This window comes from Salmo salar, chromosome ssa01 (assembly GCF_905237065.1).
Source record: "Salmo salar chromosome ssa01, Ssal_v3.1, whole genome shotgun sequence".
NCBI classification, from domain to species: Eukaryota; Metazoa; Chordata; class Actinopteri; order Salmoniformes; family Salmonidae; genus Salmo; species Salmo salar.
In genome coordinates this window covers 12300123-12322933 of record NC_059442.1, presented here as the reverse complement: position 1 = coordinate 12322933, position 22811 = coordinate 12300123, and the positions used below count along the sequence as shown (strand labels likewise).

Sequence of the window (22811 nt, the reverse complement as noted above, 5' to 3'; positions counted from 1 at the left end):
CCCCTGGCATGACTCTCCCTCCCCTGGCATGACTCTCTCTCCCTCCCCTGGCATGACTCTCTCTCCCTCCCCGTGCTCCGTGGGTAATAAATTGGATGGCCAGAGGATGTCCCAGGCTCGGAGGCTCTCTCTCACTCTATCTGATGCCTGCACACTGGTGTCTGAGATCAGCCAGGCTTCTGGCCCACAGCCTGGTGCAGCTGAAAAAGGCATCCTCCGACAGGCCCTGCCTGCACCGTTATCTCAGGCCACAACCTCGGCCCCAGTTGTCTGGTTTTCCCTGCCACCCTTCCTGCATTTGACTGCCTGTTTTTTTTTTCTCTCTCTACTTTTTGAATTCGATAAGCTACAAAATGGATGCTGCACAAAGGTTTTGTGGACTGTTGTTCAGTTTAGTCGTTCTCTGAGAGTCTGAAAAATAAATTATGCATGGCGTGACGGGATATGACAAAGTTTGGCGATGTTGTAATAGTTATGTCACAACAGTTCTCTTGTTTATCTTTGAGATTTTTTGGCTTGGGAACCTCATCCTCCCTAGACTTTGACCTACCCTGCTTCTCCCCCTCCATTTTTGGGATGTGCAAAACATGCCTAACCAAAGGAAGTAACGCCCATTTCAGGCAGGAAAGCGCTGCTGAAGTTGTTTGGCTTAGACTCTGGGAAAGACGAGAAGACCAGCCGGTTTCATGAGCTTTATAACATGGCTGAAAACAAAGCCCTTAAACTCTATTCAAATTAGTCACAGGAAACGGGAGAAGAGACACACACACACCTCGCTGAGAAACAACAAATTACACAGCAAAAGGGACACAAATGTGTAATTTGTTGTTTCTCAGCGAGGTGTGTCTGTCTCTTCTCCCGTTTCCTGTGACCTAATTTGAATGTGAGTTGTAAGAGGCCACTTGAGACTAGCTGCCTGTTTATTTCAATGGCCCCTCCCTCCACACACACATTCCTCAGCAACAAAGAGTAGGGCCTCACTCCCTTGCATTCGACTGTTTCGAATAGCTCCCCGTCACACCCCTCTTCTTCCAACAGTTTCTCTTCTCTCTGTCTAATTTGTTTCTGCTCTCTGTAGTGAGTCATTTGATTCTCAGGGCGGGCTGTTGCTGCAGATGGGGGCTAACAATTAGGCTCCATGGAAGTCACTGCATTATTTGTCAGCGTTTCCCATGTTCGTCGTTGTTTTGGACACACCGAGCAGGGAGGTGAAGCACTGAGCTGAATGCTTGTCCTCTGCGCCTGCATTCTCTCCTCTCTTCTGAGAGGAATGGCAAAGCATTAGGCTAGCGGCTAGCTGAGGAATTTAGGCTAACTTGGCGTGAACTTACCCTCAGTGTTTGAATTTGAACTCAATCTGTTCTATTAACTGGAGATGGGTCAGATCTGGCTTGTGACGATCATGCAGGAGGAGCTTGATGTTTTTGAAACATTTAGTACTACAATACACCCCCCCCCCACCATCACCAAAAAGGTTTCAATACCACCACCACTGAAATGGTTTCAATACTCCCCCCACCACCACTGAAATGGTTTCAATACTCCCCCACCACCACCACTGAAATGGTTTCAATACTCCCCCACCACCACCACTGAAATGGTTTCAATACTCCCCCACCACCACTGAAATGGTTTCAATACTCCCCCACCACCACTGAAATGGTTTCAATACTCCCCCCCACCACCACTGAAATGGTTTCAATACTCCCCCACCACCACTGAAATGGTTTCAATACTCCCCCCACCACCACTGAAATGGCTTCAATACTCCCCCACCACCACCACTGAAATGGTTTCAATACTCCCACCACTGAAATGGTTTCAATACTCCCCCCACCACCACTGAAATGGTTTCAATACTCCCCCCACCACCACTGAAATGGTTTCAATACTCCCCCCACCACCACCACTGAAATGGTTTCAATACCACCCCCCCCACCAATGATATGGTTTCAATACCCCACCACCTGAAATGGTTTCAACACCCCCCACCCCTTACCACTGAAATGGTTTCAATACCACCACCAATGATATGGTTTCAATACCACCACCAATGATATGGTTTCAATACCACCACCAATGATATGGTTTCAATACCACCACCAATGATATGGTTTCAATACCACCACCAATGATATGGTTTCAATACCACCACCACCACCAGAAATGGTTTCAATACCACCACCACCAGAAATGGTTTCAATACCACCACCACCAGAAATGGTTTCAATACCACCACCACCAGAAATGGTTTCAATACCACCACCACCACCACCAGAAATGGTTTCAATACCACCACCACCACCACCAGAAATGGTTTCAATACCACCACCACCACCACCAGAAATGGTTTCAATCACACCACCACCACCAGAAATGGTTTCAATACCACCACCACCACCACCAGAAATGGTTTCAATACCACCACCACCACCACCACCAGAAATGGTTTCAATACCACCACCACCACCACCACCAGAAATGGTTTCAATACCACCACCACCACCACCACCAGAAATGGTTTCAATACCACCACCACCTCCACCACCAGAAATGGTTTCAATACCACCACCACCTCCACCAGAAATGGTTTCAATACCACCACCACCACCAGAAATGGTTTCAATACCACCACCACCTCCACCACCAGAAATGGTTTCAATACCACCACCACCACCACCAGAAATGGTTTCAATACCACCACCACCACCAGAAATGGTTTCAATACCACCCCACCACCAGAAATGGTATAATAAATCAATTTGTGTGTGACTTGCAACCTTCAACTTCTCCTGACAAGACACAAGTGGCGATGAATCAACTATGAATAAGTTACCTGTCTCGACAGCTTGTGGCGTTTCTGTAACGCTTCTATGATGCGTTTCACAAGGGCAACCGAGACCACCGTCCCGTAGCACCACACCATCAAATATGTAGAGAGGAATGCTGTTCAGACCCCAAGGCTCAGCCTGTTTCGTCCGTTTCCCTCTGCAAAAGGATGCTCTTTGCCACACGGCTACATGTTAACTTCCTCTGTTTTATTGATCTGAGGAAGTGTCGCCTCGTAAACGATGACTCCGATTTCACCTTGGCGTTGGAGTGCGACTGCGGCATAGCCCTTTCAATCTGTAAGCCGAGGCCTAGTTGTTTCACCCTGACAGAGAGCGGACCTGCGCTCAGCTCAGAAAGGGTTTTTTAATCCTTAAGGCTGTTGATGCAACATCAGTTTAAGTTATAGATATCTGTTGTTTTGAGCATGGGCTGCGTCTCAATCCACCTATGTCGGCATTCCGCATCGGTGAAAAGTGGCAGAGCTACTGTGCTGTTTGTCAGACCAGGAGACATCCCAAAGATCGGTTATATCATGAAAATGTTCTCCATTTTACTCTACGACCCCACAAGTATCACGAGACTGGTCTGAAGGTAACTTGGTAACAGTAAAAAATAAATAATGGAAGTATGAAGATGCTTTCTTATTTCTCCTAGATGTAGGATAATGAATAAGGTATCGAACTATGATTTTATTTTTTGAATTGACATCTATGAATGTGTTTCTATGGGCTGTAGTAGTAAAGGCCAAATTCAATATTTTATTAAATTGTTTTTCTATATATTTGTGGGATATAGAATGATTATTCTCATTCTATAGTATGAATATAATAGTGGGCACTGAATACAGTGTTTGACATTACAGCTAATAAAAATGCCGGGGAGGAGTTAATGTGACAGGATAGGAACAAAAAGGGTTTATACGTGTTTCCTAGGGGACCCTATAATTTTTGGCTACATTGAATGCTTGTTCTTAGCTACTTTATGTAGCTAACATATTCTTGCTTCACGTATTTCTCTTTGATACTGTTGCACAAACCATGCTGATTGAGGTCTACACTGCTGGTATTATCAGGCTGTATAGCTAGTTACGTTTGCTCTGACTCAGTATATTTATTAGCGGCTAACAAGGTTTAGGCCCAACTTCCTAAGAAAAGACAAACTAGCTATTTGCAGATGTAAGAAACACAAACTAATAGTGTCATTATAGAACGCTAGTGGATTTATATTAAGAAGCAAAGTGAAAACAGCATCGTTGTCATCAACATTGTTGCATGTGCTGCATTGACCATGCAGACTGAATGCATGTGTTTCGTGGTCGAGGAACATGTGCTGCATTGACCATCACGAATGCAGGTGGTCGAGGAACATGTGCTGCATTGACCATGCAGACTGAATGCATGCGTTTCGTGGTCGAGGAACATGTGCTGCATTGACCATGCAGACTGAATGCATGTGTTTCGTGATCGAGGAACATGTGCTGCATTGACCATGCAGACTGAATGCATGCGTTTCGTGGTCGAGGAACATGTGCTCCTTGAGTGTCAGGTTGCAGGGCTAGGTCTGTGTGAAAGCAGCGTAGAGGGGGAGCTGAGAGAGATGACTCAAGTAGCGAAGTAATCTATAAAAATGACCGTTGTTTGAATGAATGACTGTATTTGTTCAGCTATTTTGCTACTGGTCTGTTTGCCTGAAGGATTAGCCCGGCCGTGTTATCAGTTTGCGGTTTATGACTAGATTACAAGCAAACACAATGACTGTTTTGTGAGATTTTAGTTTTTAATTGAGGAAAAAGCGCCTTCAACACCATTACAAGAAATGCAAAAACAACATTCCCAGTGGGGAAATAATTCTCTATTAGGGCTGGGAGATATGGCCAAAATACCATATCACAATATTTTTCACGTTTGTGATGGTATTTGATGGTGTTTTTATGTTTTTGAATAATAAAGTTTCAAATATGCTTTGAGTAGTGCATGAGCCTAGGGTGGCAACACACAAATAACATGACTTCAATGAGCCTTCTTCCATTCTGACTGTTCAATCATCTTCATTTCCTTCACTTACCTCTTCCACACTGCCATACAGTGCATCATGATGAGGGCCAAACACGTCTAGACCTAGTTAATTGGTGAACTGTTGGAATAATTCTATAACTAGCGATTAGCAGCTAACAAGATTTATTTTTCCCACAACTTGCTAAGTAAGACAAGACAAACTAGCAGACAGTAGTTTGCAGATGGCAAGATGCAGAAACTAATAATTAATATAGAACGCTTGTGGAAAGCAGCGACGTCACCAACCTTGTTGCATCTATCTGACCATGCAGACTGCAGCAGTGTGAACGGCAAAGTGTTTGTGACTCCGTGGTCGAGCAACAGCTCTCTCCTTGAGTGACGGGGGCAGGGCTTGGTGTGGGAAGTGGTATGCAGGAGGAGGGAGAAACACGCGCTCAAGTAGCAAACAGAGTCTATAGAAACGGGCATTACACGCGCCGGAGTTGAGTATCACATTTTTAAATAACCAAACACTGAACTACCTTTTAGTGATGGTAAAGTAAAAAACCAAAGTGTTCCATGCATCAATACCGGTTTATAGTGAAATGCGGTATACCACCCGGCCCTAGGCTCTGAGTTTTAGTGTGTTTCTAGGAATAGAGAATTGATTGTTTGCGCTGAAAGGAAATGGGAGCAAGGCCCAGAGAGGTGGCAATAAAGAGCATATGTTCTCTGAATGAGGTCATCTCCCAGGCTGAGGAGAAGCTCAGCGGCCCGCCTTTCCCTCCCTCCCCCCTCAGTCCCACACAATGACCTCTTGTGTTGTAGAGCTAACAACCCATCCCACTGCTGACACCAATATCACTACCATCGGCATCCACTCTAAGTCGAGACTGGTTGAAGCAGTGGCCCTCTGTAAAGATTACGAAGTGTCGTTTTGTTGTTGGATAAGATTACAGCGGAACGGCCTATACGATGCGCTCGCTGTGTGTGGCAGGCAGGCGTTCGTGTCCTCTCAGTGTGAGAGCGTTCTGTGCATCTGGCTAGGTGCGGAGGCGCCAGCTGTTCTGTCACATTCAGGTGAGGTATCTACCCGTGCCCCTAATCTGCAGCGGTGGACAGCTCCCTGTGCTGTTCCAGGTCTCCTGGCAGCCTCTGGATGCTCTGTCTGTCCTTTTATCCATCCAGTTTTTCTCCCTCCACCTTCATTTTCTCCTCTCGGGGAAGTTCATGGATTGTGCTTGACACTGTGTCAAGCCGTCGGCTGTGCAAACTTTTCCTCAAACCTTATTTTTATTGAGCGTCTCTGACACACTCAATGAGGCTCCTCCTCCTCCCTCACCACGTGTCTCTGCTAGGAGGCTCCTCCCTCACCACTCTCCTCTCCTAGTATGAATCTTTTTGCCTCACTCTCCTAGTATGAATCTTTTTGCCTCACTCTGCTAGTATGAATCTTTTTGCCTCACTCTCCTAGTATGAATCTTTTTGCCTCACTCTGCTAGTATGAATATTTTTGCCTCACTCTGCTAGTATGAATATTTTTGCCTCACTCTGCTAGTATGAATATTTTTGCCTCACTCTGCTAGTATGAATCTTTTTGCCTCACTCATCTCCTAGGTTCTGGTAAACAATGCAGCAAATGTTTTGCTCTCGCAAAATAAGCGTAGCGTCAATGTTTTGCTAAAGTGATTTGTTCCTGTGCTAAACACACTAAGAACACTGTCTAGTTTCCCATGGGAATTGTGAATGACTCCATGTCCTTGGCTCTGTCTTAACTCATTTAGGTTGGCTTGGGGGAGTCCATAACACCATAACACGCCTGCCTTCTCCGGTCTGCCCATGTGGAGCACACTTAATGGCTAGCTCGCTCTTCTCTCTACTATCTGACTGTTTTCTCCTCTCTACTACTATCTCTCTCTATTGTCTCCTCTCTACTACTATCTCTCTCTGTTTTCTCCTCTCCTCTCTCTTCTCGCATGGCAATAATTCAGCCAGAGGGGTACGTCTCCTCTTTCATCTGAAGACCAGTGCTGACATTAAAGGCCTGTAACGGGCTCTGTCTGTTTGCATTAACCCTGGGTCACCCATTCTACAGACCAGCCTCTGCTGTTCTGTGTGTCTCCACCACCCAGACAGACCAGCCTCTGCAGCTCTGGGTCTCTCCATCAGCCTCTGCAGCTCTGGGTCTCTCCACCACCGACACACCAGATGGCCCTGCCCTGCCCTCCTCTCCTTCCTCCCTTCCTCATCAGACACCAGCACTCTGAAGACGATCAATGCCTAAACACTTAAGTAGTCTCAGGAACTCCGTGATGGCTTTCCTGACTCACTGCTGTCGGATCAGGGTGGACATTTTGTTTGCCTGTTGCTATGACATCCTGACCCACTTCTGCCATCCCTTTTCCCGAAACATGTGTTTCTGCCTGTACGAGTTCAGCTCTGTGCCTTCCGGACCAGCCCAGCAAACAAACAGACCGAAACAGTGTCAGTCTGTTCTCAGCAGACACAGACTGGTGGTTTTGCGTACTAGGCTGACTGGGGAAGACCACACAAAGATCTGAGGCTGGCTTTCCCTCTTACAGCCACTGTTGAGCAACAAGTTCTGGCATGTTTTGGTTATGACTGGGTCTACTAGAGTTGCACAGTTATGTCAGCTCCTAGTACGCAGCATGTTATTATGTTTGAAGTGAACATTCAATTGCATGTGACTTCATGTGTTGAATATTCTCATTACGAACAGAGTCCTGGGTTGTTGTCTAGGCACTCCATGCCCATGGCATCATCACACATGAATGACGACCATTAAATTGCACAAGGGCAGTTTGTCGCTCTCCGGCTGCCCCCCTGGCCCGGGTGTAAAAGCTCCCTGTCTTAGCCTGACCTGATTTCCTGCTAATTAAAGCCAAAGGAATGCTTTCGTGCTTCCTCGTCTCTCACGCTTCCCACCAATAGAGGATGAAATAATAAACAGACAAAGGCGCTAACCCTCTGCTCCTCTCGCCCCCTCACCACCACAGAGTCACAAGGCCTGCTTTCTACCTGCTGGACAAATGACAGCCCATTGCAAAGGCACAGATAAGAACGCCTCTGTCCGGCTCTATGGGGGAAAAAAAGCCCAATCGACACTTGACAGTACTTGCCCTGCTCCACCATTTTGAGTGATATTTCCCCATTTAGCTGCCTTTGTGGAGGCCGTTTGTAAGACTGCAGGTTGCAAGCGTCCTTCAATCGAGGGGAGAATGAAGGACAGGTTAAGGGGAAGTCTTTTTTAATTATTATTATTATTTTTTGTATTATTATTATTTTTCTGGGCTGGAAATAGTTAGCCGTCTATGACAGGCTGTTGGTGGAGATCAATGGATGACGTGAGGGTGGTTCATGCTTGGGGAGGAAGCAGGGCATTGGTTATCTGTTCTTGGCACATTGAGAGGGACGTTTCTTCCTTCCTCTTCTGACAGCTGGACCTTTCCTGTCATTGTTGTGTGGCTGAGGGGGCTATGCTGGCTTCCTGGTTCTGTCTGAGAGAGACTGTTTCCCAGGTTTGTTTTCAGCCTGACACAAGCAATGAACGCAAAGCAACAGGCACAAAAAGCCTGCACTCCACCTGGCTTTCAAGTTGATGTCATTGTCATAACATTGATGACTCTTCTCTGAAGTCTTGAGGAGTCTGGTTGTACTAATTGACAGGAAGTGTCACCCCTCCCCCACAGCCTTGCTGCTCTGCCCCGGCCAACACTGAGAGGAAAGGCTTCCCCTGACTATGAGGTGATTGCTTACAAGCCTTCCAGTGAAAACAACTGGGCCAAGTCTTCTGTCTGCCTCTGTCTATTCTCCTCAGACACACGATCAGACCAACATTCTGTTCCTTTTCTCCTGTTCTCACTATCTCATATCTTAGCATACTTACAGCAGATATCCTGTATTCTCCTCTAAAGCAGTCACACTGATGTTTTAGTATGGGTGTGTGCCTGAGGCCAGACTGAATTAGGTGAGGGGGTGGTGATGTGTTTGTGTCCTGCTGGATCAGCTGACACACTGAACGTGGTGAAGTGGGTTAACATAAACCAAGGGAGTGAGTCTGGAGAGTGGAGCACACAGTGCAGTCTCACATTTGTTTGTGCGCACAAATTCAGTGGCAGGTGGAATGAGTTCCCTTGATAATAAACAGTGAGTGTGTTTCGTGAGATTAATACCCCAGTTTGAGTCGCTGTGTCACGTCTCTGCACCCTTTTACAAGTTTCTCGACAGTGGCTGCATGTGTTGGTTATTTTGTTATGCTGCTTAAAGGGTTTTCCCAAAAAAGTATCCCAACAGACGAATGGAAAGTTTGACACCTCTCCCCTGAAAGCTACTCTGTTAAATGACTACTGCAGCGCTTTCCAATCTAACGCTACATATCCTACCCTTTTTCGATGGGAGCAAATCAGCAGTAAAAGTTCTGTCTTAAGATGTTTGCATTTGGGTGTATTAGAATGACTGACTAGTTCCTCTGAGCTGGTGAATTGCGTCATTTGCAGAACTTGCTGAGTGGACCGTTAGCATTGGCATCAAGCTCTACCTCCCTTGTATTACTGTTATTCTATATGAATGTTGCCTATGGGAGGGACACAATAGTGATGTCAAGGGCAGCGTGTATATGTGTTTTGTGCGTGTCTTAGGCCTATTTTCCATTGCCCGGTAATGGCGGCTTGTAGGGCGATTGGGCTTCATAGCAAGTGATCACCCCAGGGTGTCTTCCTAAATTACTTCCACGCAGAGAGTAATGAACACCTGCCCCCATGGCGGCCATTAAGAACGAGCCCATTATGCACTGAGCCGGCCCTCCTGAGTACAAGGCGCTCGCGCTGTAGACCCCTCTCCGTGCGGGAAACGGGCACTCCCATGCCTCATTGAGCTGATACCGTGCCCCCCACTGGCACCCAGCCCCATAAAGCAGTTCCACATCACATGTGGTCCCCTGTTCTGATTTTAGCTGCAGGGCTTAATGGCTCTGCAGAGATCCGGGGACTGACTGTTCTCTCTGTGGTTTTCAGATGTGGTAATGGGTTTGGTACAGGGAGGAGAGCTCGTCATTAGGACCGCTCACACAAATGTCCAGATTTGGGCCTTTTTGTTTTGCAAGAATTGGAGATCTGGCCAAAGCTCCTCCCCTGCGATGACTTTAGGCTGAGAATTAATCAAAAATGTTAAATTTGCTAAGTTCTCCTTTAGTCAATGGTCCCAGGGCCTCGCCTACTCTCTGGCTGTCCAGTCAGACTTCCCCAGACACACCAGGGTTAATCTCACTGCTCATTGTTTTTTTGCCAACAGGATATAGGAAATAAAGACGGCAGCAGGCTGATTTTAGTCTGTGGAACTTCACACGGGCCCAGAGATTCACCAAAGCTGTGGGATCCAAATGTGTGGCAGTTATTTCTCCAGTCCTCCTGTGTCTGTCTGTTTTCATTGTCTAATCGACACGCTAACTGGCTATGACACATCCTATTGAATTCGTCATGCTGCCGCAACCCATCGCCAATGCCAAGAGTCACGTTAAGCCACATCATGTTCGGCAGATTTTCTGCTGCTAGGCAACCTCAGAAGCACTGAGATGTTAATAAAGAATGGCTCTGTCTTCCATCACAACACCAACACACTGCATCTACCCAATCACAGCCACCACAAACCACTGGCTTACTGTCGGAATGCTTCCACTGGAAGGGGAGGAAGAAAGAGGCTAGCATCTCCAAAACATTTAAATGGCTAGATACTATTTCCTGGTGTTATTTTTACAGTTTCTGCTCCTCTGGTGTTATTTCTGTGTGTTCTTCCTCTCTGGAGAGCCGTGGCTACAAACACCGAAGCCTCATTTAGTTATTTTTTACCCACCATTTCTGTTTATTTTCTGTATATGCATGTGTTTTGGGTAGACAGTAGAAATGATCCACATTGGACCTGCACAGTACACCGAACAGTCCAGTTTTCAGTGTTCCTTCTCTGCCGTTACATAAGCGTCTCAACACCCACTCATTATTGGCGACCATAGAGCGCAACATGCTGCTTTCTGGACGTGATGCGTGTGTTCTCTACTCAAGGTGGGCTTTGTCCCTGCCCTTTTTTTGCCACCGTGTGTGTGTTGGGAACTAGTGGAAATCGTAGAACAATCAAACCCAATTTGTGTGGTTGTGTATGTTGTCCTCCTTGGCTCACTCGGGCCCAGGAGAGAAGCGGAGGGAAGAGGAGGATTGAGAGGCCTTGTTACTCCAGTCATTTATTGAGCAGCCTATCTGCTCAAAGACCTGACGCCGGAGGTTTTTACTTTGACTGCTTAGGAGAATCCTGCAAACGTAAATCTCTCCCTGCTGGCCCAGGAAACTGCAGTGTCATGCATTTCACTGGCCGTTTAGTGCTTTCATTTAGTTTTAGGCCAGCAATTACATCGGACCCTGACTCAGGGATTGGGATAGGCTGGTCTGTGTGTCTGAGAAGGTTGAGGCCTGCCTATCATTTGCCATCATCCATCTTGTGCAATTTTTTTGCAAGTGCCCTGATTTGAACAAAATGGTGGTATCTATGCATCCTCATAGCTGGTATAAATTGTTCCGAAGATGTTTTCTCCCTGTTGATGTTGAAAATGTGACGACTTGTACAGTTTTGGGCGTTTCGAACATTCAGTACGGAACGCTCACGCATGAACGGAACCATCTGCCTATAGGCCGTTAAGTCGGATCATAGAGGGACAATAGCACTAAAGGTTTTAATCGACGAGACAGCTGTGGGTCCTTGATAAGAGCAGAAATGCATACGTTTTCATGGCTCTACCGCCCACATACTATATTTTTGTTCACCTTCTTTAAAGAACCCTTTCTCATGCCTTCTGCCGCAAAGCCTTAACTGTTGAAGTGGAGTGTCACTTTGGACCAAGTAGTCTGGACTGAATAAAAGGAAGGGATTGCATTAAAGGCCAAATCCGTTCACTGCTGTGCTTTGTGATAGCTAAAGTGCGCCACTTCAAAGTGGAAAAACTTGTACCTCAGCGAAGGCTCGTCTCAGCCACCACCACGGGTGTGTATTTTAGTAGCGGTCATGTGCCGTCCTTGCCTCTCCCTCATCTGCTCTCGTTGCTCCTGTGTGCAGCGGGAGACATGATCTATCTCTGTCTCCCTGGAACCTATCCAAGTTTTTTTTTTTTACATTTCAGAGTAGATTAGGTGAAACCAGTTTGGGTGAGAGGGGCTGCCCGGGTGAGAGGGGCTGCCCGGGTGAGAGGGGCTGCCCGGGTGAGAGGGGCTGCCCGGGTGAGAGGGGCTGCCCGGGTGAGAGGGGCTGCCCGGGTGAGAGGGCTCAGGTTTAATTGGCGTTGGGATCCTTTGTTCTCAGGTGCCGGGTATTAGGGGCTTAATGCCCAGTAATCAGAGTTTAAAGCTGCTTTAGCCAGAGAAGCTGATCGCACCGCCTGGAAATACCACACACAATCGACCATTATGGTTGGGACGTTTTCATATGATTTAAATCGAATATCATGATGTTTGACATTGATATATTGTGATGTGCAAGACTAATCTATTTCAACTTTACAAATCAAAACTGTGCAGTTTTATCACTCAATATGTTGAATTTAAGAGACACAGATTATTTAATGATAATGTGACTAATATTGTCTATAATTACAATTGCATATTCTTTCATTAGCCTCAAAGTCTAAGCTGTGTGTCGGTCTACTAAGCGAACATATGGAAATGTTTTAAGATGGTCATACATTGCATCATTTAGTGATTTTTAGGACCTATTTAGGTATATCAAAAAAAAATGTTGAATATTGAATTTGGCCATTACTATAGCCTATAGAAATGCATTGAATAACGTATTCATAAATGGCAAAGACAGTAAATCATAAGGTTTTGAAGTGTCCTATATCTAGGAGATAGACAGCTCAGGAAATGTTTTTGTAGAAACACATTTAACCCCTTCATTTTTGTTGGCACAAAACTACCTCCGTACTTCCATTAATTTGTAGGAGTTATCTTCAGACGAGTCCTATGACACTTGTGGGGATCGTAGAGCAAAACGGAGAACATCGTTTTCGTGAGTCTTGTCTTTTCCGAGCTGTTGTATTAGTTTGTTGGCCAAACCGTTCGGCTGCTACAGATGTTTTCATGAGAAGATAGATTTTCAGGATGTCTCAGATACACTACATGACCAAGCTTGTAGACACCTGCTCGTCGGACACCTGCTCGTTCTTCCACACTGATCTAGACAAACCATGGACTTCGCTTTGTGCATGGGGACATTGTCATGCTGAAACAGGACAGGGCCTTCCCCAAACTGTTGCCACAATGTTGGAAGCACAGAATCATCTAGAATGTCATTGTATGCTGTCCTTCACTGGAACTAAGGGGCCTAGCCCGAACCATGAAAAACATCCCCAGACCATTATTCCTCCTCCACCAAACTTTACAGTTGGCACTATGCATTGGGGCAGGTAGCCGTTCTCCTGGCATCCGCTGAACCCAGATTCGGACTGCCAGATGGTGAAGCGGGATTCATAATTCCAGAGAACTTGTTTCAACTGCTCCAGACTAACAGTTCTTGTGCTGACGTTGTCCAGAGGCAGTTTGGAACTTGGTAGTGATTGTTGCAACAGAGGACAGACGTATTTTACGTGCAACGCGCTTCAGTACTCGGCAGTCGTGTTCAATGAGCTTTTGTGGCCTACCAATTTGCGGCAGAGCCGTTGTTGCTCCTAGATGTTTCCACTTCAGAGTAACGTCACTTTAATTTGATCGGGGAAGCTAAACACCAGCTAAACGTGGACGACGCTGGGCCAATTGTGATACAGTTGTGACGCCTCTAGCACTGAGACAGTGCCTTAGACCGCTGCGCCACTCGGGAACCCGAATTGTATATAGTGTTTCTCAGTGTGTGTGTATATCTTAAACTGACAGATTTTTGATGGGGATTTATTTAATTATATTATTAATTGATTCACGGGTGCGTCAAACTCAAGGTTTCGGTGCAAAATGAATTTATATAAGAGGGTTGGGTGATATTTGGGGAGACCTATCACCCATACATTTCTCCTGTTGTCTAGTGTGAGGGACGCGCACGCACACCTGATGTGAGAGCTCAGGGAGGTCAGGAGGACAGCAGCTTCCAGAATGCTGCGGCAGGATGAGGACAAAGCAATTAAAACGTCCCGACGGAACTCTATTTTTACATGTACTAATGATTGCCATGGGGTGGGTAAAAAAAAAATGTAAGTGGGAAAAATACTATTTTAAAGGTCATTTTCTGCAATTCAACACATTTTGCCATGACTTACGCGTTTTCATGTAATATTTGAGTGACTCGGAACACTACAAAAAAAATCAACCGAGCTAAAAAAAAAAAAAAAAAAAACATTTAGCTGACATGGGCTAGTTGATCTGGACACTGGACCGTATTCCAGGGTATTTGGGAAATGTCATGATGGTTTTTCATAAAATGTGTAGATACTTTTTAAGTTAACCTGCAGGCAACTTGTGTAATATGTTAGGAGATGAAGCAGATTGCGTTATTCATTTCACCTGTCACATTATTTTACATTGAGATTATCGTAGTTCCCCAGTTGAGCCAGACACGTGTTTGTTTGTAAACAGCACAGCGGGAGACGGCGGGAGCTGGTGAGTTCATAGGTTTCTGTGTCTATCGGTGAGTCTCTGTTGTGCAGCACATGGGGTGATGAAGTTACACTTGTATGCATTTCACTACTAAATGTTCGCCATCAGGTATCTTAGAATGACTTTCTGCCCGAAGTCAGAGCTCTGGGTGAGTTGTCTCTACAGCTGCCATTTTTTTTCTTTTTACCTGTGCTTCCTACTAGGGTTTTACATTTCTCCTCTGTTCCGTGTACACATGCTGCTCTTCCTCTGTTCTTCTCTCCTCTGTTCCGTGTACACATGCTGCTCTTCCTCTGTTCTTCTCTCCTCTGTTCCATGTACACATGCTGCTCTTCCTCTGTTCTTCTCTCCTCTGTTCCGTGTACACATGCTGCTCTTCCTCTGTTCTTCTCTCCTCTGTTCCGTGTACACATGCTGCTCTTCCTCTGTTCTTCTCTCCTCTGTTCCGTGTACACATGCTGCTCTTCCTCTGTTCTTCTCTCCTCTGTTCCGTGTACACATGCTGCTCTTCCTCTGTTCTTCTCTCCTCTGTTCCGTGTACACATGCTGCTCTTCCTCTGTTCTTCTCTCCTCTGTTCCGTGTACACATGCTGCTCTTCCTCTGTTCTTCTCTCCTCTGTTCCGTGTACACATGCTGCTCTTCCTCTGTTCTTCTCTCCTCTGTTCCGTGTACACATGCTGCTCTTCCTTCAGAATAGCATGCATCACAACTTGTTCATTTGCACAATTTCTCTGGTTCACTTTTGCTTGTAAATGTCCACATTCGGTAGCACCTAGTTATGCTTTTGTAACTTTATGTGCTGAATTTGCCTGTCTTTGCAATTTTAGTTTGTTCGTTTTTGTTCGTTAGCATTTAGCTGACAGCGTCTGATTACGCTGTAAGTTTATGCTAATTTTGTTAGTATTCTGGTAATAGATACACATTGGGCTTTTCTTGCGTTTTTTTAGCGGCCCCTTGTCCTATGCCGGTAGTACCGTAAAACACGGATTAAGAGAAGGACGGTAGGGAAATCTGGATACCGCCCAAACCTACTGACAAGTTATAACTAGCTTTCTAAGGTCTGCAATGACTGACACGACGATGAAAACTGATGCACTACCCAGTTTCAAAATTGCACCTTGTGCAGTCTAATATTAAAACTTTCAAGAGCAAGTTGAAAGCCTGACTGAGTTCCTGAAATGAAATGTTTATTTATTTTTGGGGCAGGGACTCTGTCCCCTGCTCCCCATAGTTTGGGAACACTGAATTAGAGACCTATGCCGCTTTGCAGTGTTTTTAACTGCTGCCCTATGCTATCATCTTTGCACCGCTGACAAATAATGTTCTCCTTCCCTCCTTTATAAGCTTTCCATGACTGAATCCTCCCTCTCCTGTCTCGCCTACCCTTTTACTCTACGACTAGACTTGATTGTGTTTTCACTGGGTCAATAGAGAGAGACTCCACTAGATGCAGTCTGCTCAGTGCTCACATGTAAAGCACATTGTATTTTTATTTCCTTGTCTTTTGCCTTTAGTCAGAGCCTAGATTTCCTGGCTCTGTAAACCCCTGGGGGGGGTTTAGGTTCATGTGTGGGTGAGAATTTGATCTCATACTGCTGAGTGATGTGAGGAATTGGCCTACTAGGAACGAACGGCAGCAGGGGGAGAAAAGCATTAGCTCTCTGCGGGCTCAATGAGCGGGGGAGGGATGGAGAAAGAGGGGATTTTAGGACAGGAGGACTAAAGCAGACTGACTGTGTGGCACGCTAGCCGTCAGCGATCAAGCTTTTCCCCCTTCAGGTGTGTGCCTTTCGTGTTGTCACTCTCCATAGTACATGGGTTAGCAGTATAGCACTGCCGCTGCCCCCTTTCTCTATAGGCCTATGTGGTCCATGCTGCCTCATAGACTGATCAGACAGCTAGTGTTCAACACAGCTCCTCCTAAAAAAAGCTGAGTTTCTTCACCCTCCCTTTCGAGGTAGCACTTTTCAGGCTCAATATAACATTTGAAAGGAAGGCAGCCAGACGTAGACAGACAGTCCTTGTCTAATCCTGGGCTCGTTACATTTCCTGTCATTGTTGTGCGCCGACAAAATACTGCCAATGACTTGATTTAGGACTACTTCTAGTCTGTCTGGATTTTAGCTTTTGGTTGACCAGTGCTGTGTTGTCCTGCTCAGGGGAAGTGTTTGAAAACAGAGTCAGGATGTTATGTAGGCCTAGTTATTGATATCCTGGTCAAGCAGGATATTAGTCTGTATGTTGTCATTCTAACTAGCCCTCCCTTATCCTAATGCCGTCAAACCTCTTTCTCACTTGTTTGGTCTTAGACCTTTAACATTAGTTTCCTCAACAGTAGAAATGTATCTAGCCTTCACCGTAGCTCAAGAAGGGCAGTCTGCTCTGAGACCTGGGAGTGTGACATTTTATTAGAACTGTGAACGAGAGAAGAAAAGTGCAGAAACCCGAAGGCGGAGTGAGAGCTGAGGCCTAGGGTGTTTTGGAAGCAGTGAAGAGTCTCACGTCAAACGCTGTCAGGAGTCTCCTGTGTCTGTGTGTGTCTGTGTGTGTTCTCTCCATCACTGTGACTGTCTTCCTCCCACCACTCAAGTCGACAGTGTTATTTAGTTCCCGTCATATCAGGAGTCGAGAGCAGACCGCTGATATCCCCTACTGTGTGTTAGGCACTAGACAGACCGGGGTGGTAGGCAGACCATGGGGGGCTGTAGGTTAGGCAGAATCTGAGTGGGGAGACCGTGGGGGTGAAGGAGGGAGAGAGACCGTGGGGGTGAAGGAGGGAGAGTGACTTATTACTACTTGATTTAACCTTACACACACACACACGCAGTCAGTAGTTTCTGATGGCACTGTGCTAGCTAGTGTGGGTGTACCTCTGTGTGTGGGTGTTAAACAGCACTGGAGAAACTTCTAGAGAAACTTGCAACAGCTGAATTTGTTCCATCACAGTTCTTCGAGTGCTACCCTCTGTTACTGCCAGTTTTTTTTATTTTGTTTTTCCCAGCTTTTTTCTTTCCTTTCTCTTCCATTCCGACAATGTTCCTCTCACAATCCCCTCTGCCGTTTGACTAGACACACGTCTCCAGGGTGGACAAAGACAAATAATTTAATCGACAGCGCCCAGGCAGGGGATAATTTTAGATGAGCCCTGCTTTTGAGAAAAGACTTGGCTCGAGGATTTTGGCGACGACGGAATTGGATGTTGTCAAATGGCGCACGTCTTGGGCTGAAGGCCCGGCCTCTTATTTTAATGTGACATTTTTACAGGAAATTAAAAGGGAATGTGCTTGCCAGAGTAGAGGGAGGAATGTTACTATTTGTGTTGGGTGGGTTGCCTGTTGCTAAGACTTTGAAACCTGTTGCCTGGCCGTCATACAAATCCCTTACCTTTTATCACTTCACTGCCCCCCGGTCCCAGCCCGCATTCTCTCAACCAGCTTCACCTGGAATGCTTTTCCAACAGTCTTGAAGGAGGTCCCACATATGCTGATTACTTGTTGGCTGCTGTTCCTTCTCAATTGGGTTGATTGTGGAGGTGTGCCTTGAATTCTAAATAAAGAAGTGTCACCAGGAAAGCACCCCCACACATCACACCATCTCCTCCATGCTTCACGGTGGGAACCACACATGCGGAGATCAGCCGTTTACCTACTCTGCGTCTTCCAAAGATACTGCGGTTGGAACCAAAAATCTCCAATTTGGACTCATCAGACCAAAGGACAGATTTCCACCGGTCTGTCAATTGCTCTTGTTTCTTGGCCCAAGCAAGTCTCTTCTTATTGGTTTCCTTTAGCAATGGTTTCTTTGCAGCAATTTGAACATGAAGTTAACTCTAATGAAATCCTCTCCAGCAGAGGTAACTCTGGGTCTTCCTTTCCTGTGGTGGTCCTCATGAGAGCCAGTTTCATCATAGTGCTTGATGGTCTTTGCAACTGCACTTGAAGAAACTTTCAAAGTTATTAAAATTTCCTGCATGTCTGTCAATTTCTGCATTTCCTGCACTCATTTGAGATCATTTCCCCACTGCCATGATATGGGCAAAAATACTAGGCTGTATTTTTAACCAAATGTTGCAAATCTTGTGATTTAGATCAAAACACTTGAACTTTTGCAATCATGGAAATAGAATGTTTATTATAATTCTATAGTTAGAATATAAATAATAGTGGGCACTTTGAATATAGTATTTGACATGACAACGAATGAGAATGCCATGGACCAGTTATTGTGACAGGGTAGGAACCCAAGTGATGTTTAGTGTTTCCTAGGGGACCCTATAATCTTTGTCTACATTAAATATTTATTCATATAGCCAACATATTCATGCTTCGCCTATTTCTCTTTCATATAGAAGATACTGTTGCACAAACAACATAATGATTTTTAAGCCACCACCAGTACCTGTATTAGCTAGCTACGTTTGCTCTGACTCAGTACTTTTATTAGCTAGTCAGCTAACTAGCGATTAGCATTAGTGACTAACACGATTTAGCTCAACTTGCTAAGAAAATACAAACTAGATTTCTGCAAACGTAAGAAACACTAATATTGTAATTAAAGAACGCTTGTGGATTAATATTAAAGTGTAAACAACATCGTTGTCATCAACATGTGCTGCATGGACCACACAGACTGACGGAAGTGTCTCGTGGTCAAGCAACAACATGTGCTCCTTGAGTGACGGGTGGGACCAGGTCTGTGAGAGAGAGAGAGTGAGAGTGAGTGAGTGATGACTCAAGTAGCGGAGTAAACAATAAAAATGGACGTTACACACAGCGTCTCACATTTAACACACACAACATTCAAATACTGTTAGAAGGTAAAGTAAAAACCCAAACCGGTCCATGCATAAATACCTGTGTGTATAGTAAATTAAGGTATACCGCCCAGCCCTAACATTGACTGACCTTCATGTCTCAGTAATGGACTGTTGTTTCTCTTTGCTTATTTGAGCTGTTCTTGCCATAATATGGACTTGGTATTTTACCAAATAGGGCTGTCTTTTGTAAATCACCCCTACCTTGTCACAACACAACTGATTGGCTTAAGAAGGAAATCAATTCCACAAATTAACTTTAACAAGGCGCACTTGTTAATTGAAATGCATTCCAGGTGACTATCTCATGAAGCTGGTTGAGAGAATGCCAAGTGTGCAAAACTGTCAAGGAAAAGGGTGGCTACTTTGAAGAATCTGAAATATCAAATATATTTTTGTTACTACCTGATTCCATATGTGTTATTTCATAGTTTTGATGTCTTACACTATTATTCTACAATGTAGAACATAGTACAAATAAAGAAACTCTTAATGAGTAGGTGTCCAAACATTTGACTGGTACTGTATGTATACTGAATCCCTTCCTCACTCCAACAAATCTGGGAGACGATTGGACATTTCAACTAAGGCCAGGCCAACGATTAATTGTTCTACATTGAACTGCTGATTTCATTTGGCCTGACCTAAGAAGCTATGTCCTCCTTCCAGGGAGGGACCTATCCACTTAGCAGTCCCGCCTCCCCCCATTAATATATCGACAGATGAATAGATTTTTCACGAAGTCATGCTAATAGGGAGAAGTTATGTGATCTCAGCGGTCTGACCTGGGCCTGCACACTCTGTGACCCATGGAGGAATATTTATGTTGTAATGGAAGGTTGGGTTAGGTGTGTGTACCCAGCCCCACCTTGTGCATCCCCCAGATGCTTCCCACTGTAGAGATTCTACCCAGCTGCATGCCAGACGTGCCTAATCACATTTGATTGTGTGGGTGTTAAACCTCATCAATTACAACCTGTCAATCCCTTGTCAGGGGATAAAAATTAAAATGTAAAGAAAACACAAGTTGGTGCACTCGAGTCTGTGGTTTTTGGTGTTAACCTTGAAGGTTATGCTGTAGAGGTGATTTCCCTCCCCTGTCATTCGGGGTCAGGTATTGACAGAGTATTCTCATGAGGAGGCTTAAATAGAAGCCATGCCTTTTTGAGGCCCTCCCCAGATAGGTTACCTTCCACCCCTCTCCCTCAGATGGCCGCTGTTCCCTCAGATGGCCGCTGTTCCCTCAGCCTTTAGGGGATGAGACGGAGCACGGACCGGCTCTGAAGGATTTGTCTGTCTGTGTGTCATCCCATCTAATATTAAATACATAAAACAAAGGACATGGAACACTACCATGCACACACCATCACTGATAAAAGGTGAGCTCATTGCAATAGTGGAGGAGTACAAATACCTTGGGCTAGTCATTGACAAGCTGTCCTGGGATCAGTGTACTGACACTATTTTTAAGAAAGGGTGGTTGTGTAATAAAATAAATAGTCACTTTTCGGGGCCCAATGGAGAGGTGTGTCAGTCAAGGCCGGACATAGGAAGAGTGGTCATGCTGCTTTCCAATGGTTGTCCAAAGAGCCCGACCGTTATGGGATTTTGGGGATCAGCTTTTAGAATGGAAATATTCACAAACAACCGATATATCGGCCTGTTTTTTTTAAAATTTTATTTTATGGAAAAACTGTTACTCTAGTGAAAGGAGGATAAACTGTTTTGATTCCAGAAAAAATGTGCCTAGGCTCTGAATTGGTTTTTAGCTATTCGCCCCAAGTGTTGCCCAGTGCACAGTCTTTGTCCCTACCTCATTCAAGTTGATGCTTAAAATGGTTACCGTAAACGTTTAGCGTAGGGCCATTCCAAGGATCCTGGATTAGCGCTGATCCTCAGTGAACGGTGTCTAGTACACTCACACAGCTACCCAGCTAACACAGTGGATCTGGGCCCATTCCGGCTGAGAGTCAGGGCACTGCTGATTTGGCAGTATTACTTATGGCTAGGATGCAGGGATTGAGCTCGGGCCTATTCTGGTCAGAGTTATCTGGCCCAAATGTATTACTTTGGCTGCTTTTTATATAATTAACATTTCATTATTTATTTATTTTTCCATATTTTCTCATTGTTACCTTGATCAAAAAATATAATTAACATTTACATAATTTAAGAGTCCTGTTTTAAGAAGTATTTTTATACTTTGTGCAAGGCAGTTGATAAGTATTAACTTTGGATGGAGCCTCCCGAGTGGTGCAGCGGTCTAAGACACTGCATCGCAGTGCAAACTGCGTTGCTACAGATGTTAGTTTGATACCCGTTCCGGCCGCGAACGGGAGACCCATGAGGCGCCGCACAATTAGTCCAGTGTCGTCCGAGTTAGGGGAGGGTTTGGCTGGCCCTTGTCCCATCGCTCTGTAGCGATTCCTGCGGGCGCAAATGCAGTCACCAGGTGTACGGTGTTTCCTTTTGGTGGATGGGTATAATTTATATGCCTATAATGTATAATTGTAATATTTAAAATGACTAAATCTGGTAATTTTGTATACATTTATTTAAATTTGCATCGGGCCGATTTCTAGTAAGATGCCGGCAAAGTCGGCTGAATTCTGGTAGACGGAAACGACCCGATGTATTTGGGCCATTTTGATTCTGGGCTGAGTCCGACACCCGATTCCGGGCCGATTCAATCAGTTCCTGTCCCCTGGAAGAGTGCCGCTTCTGGTCCGAATCCTCATTGCTACCTGGGTAGTTAGCTGGCTAGCTAGCTAGCACTCGTCATGGAAATGAGTCTGGTGAAACTTTGAATTTGGACCAGTCCCTGACAAATGATAATGAAACCCACACATCAAAAATTCGTAACTTGCTATGTTTTGTTAGTGTCTCTGAAAACTTTTGAATGACAGCGCTTGAGGAATACCCTTCACAAAAAGAGCAAATATAACACCAGATTTGGCTGGCTTCACTAAAGGGCGGTAACGTCAAAGTTAATACAGAATTGAACGTTCTTAGCATGATGCTTGCTTTACATTTAGGCATAGCGTCCATTGTTTGTCACGACACGTGACATCCTACCATGACACTTCACGTAAACAGTATGTGGCCAGTGTGCATTTCTGGCACTATTGAGCTGGCAAGCTTCCATCTACTCAGCGCTCACCGTAGAAGTAGTAACGGTTAGTTCAGTGGTTCTCTCCTCTGACTGGTGTAGTTGCATTGGGGTATAGTGTCCGGTCTTGCTGTAGCGCCAAGGCAGATAGACTTATAGCCATGTAAAGAGCGCCCCCTTCAGGACAAATAATTGTCCTTTTTGGTGGATTAAACGCTGGTACGAATGCATCCGTAAAAGGCTATCAGCCAATTTTTTTCATATATGAATGCCTTGTCTCAACATGCCCGCTGGAGATCAACTGACTGCATGGCCTCGTCTGTTGTTTTATCTGACAGGCTGATCTGAGCTGTAGACCTCTCCCCCTGAACGATTAGCTCACTCCCTCTGTCCTATGCTCCCTCTGCAGCTGCTCCCTACACAC

The 22811-nt window shown here is 45.3% G+C and overlaps 1 protein-coding gene across 4 annotated transcripts in view; it reads left to right on the top strand.

Annotated features, from left to right (window-relative positions):
- The window catches only part of qkia (QKI, KH domain containing, RNA binding a), a 104017-nt gene that overhangs the window by 5425 nt on the left and 75781 nt on the right, over positions 1–22811 (top strand). The window lies entirely within an intron of this gene.